The 6,471-nt window shown below is 39.1% G+C and overlaps 1 pseudogene; it reads left to right on the top strand.

Annotated features, from left to right (window-relative positions):
• The first annotated feature begins 336 nt into the window (after positions 1 to 336).
• On the top strand, positions 337 to 5,341 carry LOC108980898 (annotated as a pseudogene).
• The last annotated feature ends 1,130 nt before the right edge of the window (positions 5,342 to 6,471 follow it).

Below are 6,471 nucleotides of genomic sequence, written 5' to 3'. Positions count from 1 at the left end.
ACCTCGAAGAGCTCGGTAGGTGTGTGTTTTTTTTTTTTTTGTCGTTGTCGTTTCGTATTCTTTGTTTTTATTACTAGTTGATGTTTACCGTGGAATATTTGAATTCTAGTTTGTCTGTTTCCCCCACTCTCTCTAGAAGCTGTACTCACGTCTGTCTTGGAACTCTGTAATGGCAGAGAAGGTGGAATATTTCATCTGTGTAGAAGGCTTTTGTTCTTCTTATCAAGAGGCAAGAAAAAACGTGTATTTTAAAAAAATAATAATTTATAATGCTATTCTTCGATGAAAGTTGTGCTGCATTGCTTATTCGTCTTCTAGTTTGATGGGTTCCTTAAATGTTGGCTTTCATTTTCCACGAATGCTAATACTGAATGCATTTAGCGAGGAATCGGGAGATTCTGTACCCTTCTGTATTGTTTCATTTCTTGTATATTTGTGAAGTGAACGCGTTGTTTTGAGCAATGAATGTGGCAATCTGACCTTGTATATTGAACCAGTTTGGTTCTTTTTCTCTGTACTAGTGGTTCCGTGTTTCTGGAAGTACGAAGCTGGTAAGATTTGGCGACTCATTGGAATGATCTGGTTGTTTTTGCTAATCCCTTTTGATTTTTTTCCTAATGAGTTTTTGTTTCTGGTGCTTCTTTGTAGATATTGATATTTCAGTTTGCAATTTGCAGTGTGCGCAACACTTCATTTTGATCGGAGGATTTGATTTGTTTTGGAGTGATGGATGGGCGGCGGCATTCTGTGGATCTTCCTATCTCAAGGACTCTAATAGCACTGAGGAGAGTTAGGTCACTGAGGGATCCGTCCACTAATTCTATGAGCAAATTCTCTGCTTTGGTTGACACTGGGAACTGGGAAATTGATTCGAGTGAAGGGATTTCTCTGCAATTCAAGAATGATCGCCAAGAAGGTGGCTCTGATAGTGATGCTTTGAGATCAAAGAAATTAGGTTTCTATGGACTAAGAGAGGATTGTGTTGATGATTTTGAGCTAAATTGCGGTTTGGGAAAAAGCAAGTTGAACTCAGGTAAGAATACCGGTTGGGTAGGAAAGACAGGCCCTCCTAGCAAGACCAAACAGGTTGATGGATTAGACTATTGTGCATCGAATTACAAACCACTGAGTGAAAGGTATTTTGACGATCATGAGGATTCTGGATTGGATCTGACATGCATCACACCCTCCAGCAATCGTTTTGAGGACCTCGATACCTATAAGGAGCCAAGTGTGGAATCGTCACGAGCAGAACAAGCAGATCACATCATATCAACACAAAAGTTGCCATATAAAAATCAGGTGAAATCATTTGGGGTTGTGGGTGATGGAGTGAGTTGTGAAGCTAGTCCATGTGCATCTGTAAGTGATGCTATTTCGGGCCATAGTGCACCACTATTGGAAAATGAAGAGGATGATGATGTAGTTGACAGTCATCATGGATGTGGTATAAGCTGCTGCTGGTTAAGGACTCCTAAATTTAGAGAGTCGTATCTTTCCTATGATGCAGAAGAACATCCCTTAGTATCTGGGGATGTGGATAGCCCCGCATTTTATAAAAAGAGGATCTTGAAACATATTAATAACGAAATCACTCCATATTCAGAAACTCCTAGGTGTCTGAGTGAGAAATTCAGGCCAAAGTCTTTCAGTGAATTGGTTGGACAAAATGTAGTTGCAAGGTCTCTGATGGGTGCCATCGCTAAAGGCAAGATAACATCATTTTATCTCTTCCACGGTCCCCGTGGCACAGGCAAGACCTCTGCTTCAAGGATATTTGCGGCAGCACTGAATTGCCTATCGATTGAGGAGGATAGGCCATGTGGTCTTTGTCGAGAATGTGTTCTGTTCTTTTCTGGAAGGAGCATGGATGTTAAGGAAGTGGATTCTGTAAGAATTAATCGGATAACTAGGGTTAGATCCCTTTTTAAGAGTGCAGCCATCCCTCCGGTTTCCTCGCGGTTCAAGGTTTTCATTATTGATGAATGCCAGTTGTTAAGGGGGGAAACATGGGCAGCTGTTCTGAACAGCCTAGATAGCCTTTCTCAACATGTCATTTTTGTAATGATCACTCCTGACCTGGACAGTGTGCCTCGAAGTGCAGTGTCACGGTCACAAAGATATCACTTTCCAAAGATAAAAGATCTTGATATTGCAAACAGGTTGGAGAAAATTTGCACCCAAGAGGGTCTCGACTTTGATCAAGCTGCTTTGAACTTTATTGCCTCTAAATCCAATGGTTCACTTAGGGATGCAGAGATGATTCTTGATCAGCTAAGTTTGCTTGGTAAAAAGATCACTATGGCCTTGGCCTATGAGCTTGTGAGTGCCAGACTATTGTTTGTTAGAGGGAATTCTATATCACCCCCTCTCATTCAAAACTGTAACAGAATTTCCCTTTGCTGTTGTTTTGCAGATTGGGATTGTTTCTGATGACGACTTGCTTGATTTGCTGGATTTGGCTTTATCATCTGACACTTCAAATATGGTAATAAGGGCCAGGGAACTCATGAGATCAAGGATTGATCCTATGCAACTTATAACACAGCTGGCGAATCTCATTATGGACATTCTTGCGGGTAAATGTCAGGAAGGTAACTCTGAAGTCAGAAGAAAGTTCTCCACTAATCATACCTGTAAGTACCATGTACTCTCACCTATACCAATGTTATCAGAGTTTACAAGTTGCTGGCATGCTGCTACATGAACCATGTTTGGCCTTCCAATAGACTCGTTCAAAATATGTGCGAGAGAAATGAGATGCTATGACAATGTTTACTTTTACATTCACCTCTCAATAACTCTTGTTGATTTTTCCTCAGCTTTATATCAATGAATTAACTTCATACCTATCAAAAAAAAAAAAAAAAAAATCAATTAGTTCGATGTCCACAACCTTTATTTTATGCCTTCTTTTTAATGCTTTTCATATTACATGTTCTCATAAAACTTAGATGAGTATTCAAGAGAATTATTTGGCCTCTGATGTATAGTTAAACTAGTGGTAATAACTTCTGACTCTTGTGAGGGCTGAGGGTTTATCACATTTTCAAGTCACGTGGTGACCTTTGAAGACAACTTCCAACTCTCAATCTTATACTACTAAACAATTTTTATTTTATTTTATTATTTCTCTGCTCTCTGCTCTCACCCTCTCACCTTCAAATTGAAATGTGCTTCACGCTTCCACTTCATAGGTCGTCACACTTCTATATTGCCGGTATATGTGTGTGTGGGTGTGTTTGTGAATACAAACACATGCTCACACTTTTCATTGGATTCTGACCTTCACTGCTATTTTATTTACTGTTCTAATTTATTGTTTGTTTAGCATCATAGTGGCTGCATGTTGTTTACCACAGTCCACTCTTATGTTTTACCTGTTACTATTTGCTTATAACAATGCTGACTGAGTTCTGCACTTTTGAATAGCTGAAGTGGACATGCAGAAACTGAGTCATGGATTGAAAATACTTTCAGAAACGGAGAAGCAATTTAGGGTGTCTAAGAATCAAACAACATGGCTCACTGTAGCTCTTCTACGTTTAAGCTCTATGGAGTCTTCTTCCCTGGATTCAAATGACTCAAACTTATGTTTGAAACGTGCACAAGACCAAGGTGAGGATCATCATGATTATTTCTTTTTAATAAATGAGTTTTTTTGTGCACTTCAGTTCCTCCAGGAGGAGGGGTAGGATTAGAGGGGTGAAATTTTCATCTCCAAGTTTGTTCATGTTTGGATGCAGATGGTGATTTTTGCACTTTGTCTGCCACTGGGGACGGGTCAAAACATCTTGTAACTTGTTCTTTTGACAACTATAAACCACATAAATTGGGAATACAGGGGGATTGTAAAGGAGAGTTAGAGTCCATATGGAAGAGAACTACAGACTTGTGCCAGTCCAAGTCACTCAAGAACTTCCTAAAGAAACAAGGGAACCTGTCATCTCTTTGTGTTAATCAAGGTAAACCAATCCACTTATTGTTATCCAAAACTATTTTATATCTATATAATAGTTGGGATCATTGGTGACCTTAGCTTTCTCAAAGGGCTGTAAGAAATAAAGGAAAAAAACGAGAGAGACCAGAATGTCCTTGCTGGTGGCTTTTGTTATGCCATATTGATAAGAGATACTGATAGAATGACGAGTGAAGTAATTCAATTCTGAGCAATGGAATGTCGGTGAGCCTAGCTCAAACAGCCTCTCTCCGGTAGAAAGGGATGCAGGGATTTTCATGTGTTTAAGACTCACAGTTTGTGTATTTACTTAATATAAAAATCATAAGAGGAATATGATCAAGCAATTTGTTATGTAGACATGAAAGTTTTGGCATAAGAGTTAGGTGGATGGGGTGTAGTCATCTAGAGTGTTAATACAGAGCCCAATTTAGTGACGCCTTATCTTTGATAATTGGCTTCAGTTACATGAATGTTTTCAACCTTTTTTTCGTTTTGTCATCTCACCTCTTGTGCATGGAAATGAGGGTGAACTATTAATGTACATGCAAATTGTTCTGTTGTTACCACCATAGTTATATGCTTCTGGATACTTGTTGTGGGTCTTGCTGTACCTTTTGAGTGATGGCTGAGTGGGTAATCAAATTTCAGGTCTTGCAGTAGCTGAATTGGAATTCCAACATCCTGACCATGCATCTAAGGCTGAAAAGTCATGGAAACAGATTGCTAGTTCACTCCAGTCTATTCTTGGTTGTAATGTAGAGATCAGGATCAACCTTGCACATTGTGTTCCTGATCCAAAGTGCCCGAAAGTGAGCAAGTCATCTTTCTGTTTGTTTTGTTGTTCTCGTAGAATGCAGTGGAAGCCACACTCATCCATTGACCATGGAAGTGATTCAGACCTTTCTGAATACACGTCCAAGAAGGCTGTTATAAAAGATAGACCAAATTTAACTTCTACCTCAAGTGGGGCTTGCCAAATGCCACATTACTCCGATCACAGAGCTGAGGTTGTAAGGACACTGAGAAATAGTGAAGGAAATGTGTTGAGCATAGGAATGGCCTCATCACTCAGATCATCGGAGAATGATATGCCAAAGAGGCATATGTTAGGAGTTGAACCTTTGACAGAAGAGGGTGGAGGTCAGGATTTGTCTATTCACAAACCAGAGGTTGGGCGAAGCTGTTTCTCCAGAATACTAAGGCTTCAAAAGAATTTGCATTCCACAGACTCTTCTCGGATGATCCCTCCGGGTATAGAAAAAGGAAACAAGTGCATTATCTTTCCGTGGGACATTGTCTTCTGAAACTTGTTTCTCTTCTTGTGATCCTGATGTTTGCTCTAACAACTATACTAGCAACTCTAGAGATGACAACGGGTAAGTGGTTTTGCTGCCTCTTTTCTCTCACAGCACGATTGCTTCATTTGATATAATATGATTAATAATAACGCATACCTCAAGTGCCGTTTTCTACCAGCAAACACTGAAAAAGGATGATAAAAAGTCATCAAACTAAAGCTCTTCTAGAGTATCTTGAAGAGGTGACAACATTGTGGGGCTGGGTGTATTAAAGGACTTTCTATCATAGAACCATGATTTCTTTTTTGTCACGCTCTTAAAGTGCATTTCCATTGAAGATCTTGTTGTCTGTGTGGCAGACTGAGGGAGAACCACCCATATTTCTTCAATACCATATTCGAATTGAATGTGAAATTTTGACCAGATTAGTGTGTTTATGTTGCAGGTTTGCAGCCAAGGCATCCATCCCCAAAGAAGGTGATGAAAAGTTTTCTGGATCGGGAAACCTCACGCCTGCTTATGTCTTGAGTTTTAAAGCTAGCTTTGGTCCCAACGAATTGCAGACCCATAAAAATTATGGAATTACATTTCCCATTCTCAAACTGATACAGTAACTTACAATGAGTTTCCTTAGCTATCAAAGTTGCATTGTGTTTTTCAATTACCAAGTTGTAATATGCATCCTCTATTAAGATTCAACTCTTAATATTGTGGTTCTGTCGCTTATTTTCGTCTTTTTTTGTTCAAAGGTCTGTGACTTGATTGGCATAATCCCAGCCTTCAAAATGAAAGTCTGGAGTTCGAAACCCCCCTCCCCCAATAAAAAAAGAAGTTAGAATTGCAATAATTGGAGGATAATCAGAACTTCCACCCAGAAAAATCAGTCATCGAATGCTCTCCATCTTCAACACCAATGACACCACGAGTACATAGTGATCCAAATTCCAACCATACCCTGTTTTTATTCTCTCTTTTTCTTATTTTTTCCTAGATCTGAACATTTTGAGGCCCATTTACTTTTCATGTAGGCCTAAAGACGTGCAGTGAGTTCTGCCCATTTCTATGAGATTGCTTTCTCAAAATTTCAAATGGTTAAATACTAGATTCATCTGTGTAGGTTTTTGCCTTAAAACTAAATTGTTCTTTATGTTTTCAATTGCATTTTTTAATTTTTATGATTGTTAAACTGATCAAACTTGATCCATTTGTCAT

Source organism: Juglans regia, chromosome 9 (genome assembly GCF_001411555.2).
Source record: "Juglans regia cultivar Chandler chromosome 9, Walnut 2.0, whole genome shotgun sequence".
In the NCBI taxonomy this organism is placed as follows: Eukaryota; Viridiplantae; Streptophyta; class Magnoliopsida; order Fagales; family Juglandaceae; genus Juglans; species Juglans regia.
This window is presented reverse-complemented; position numbering and strand designations above follow the sequence as displayed.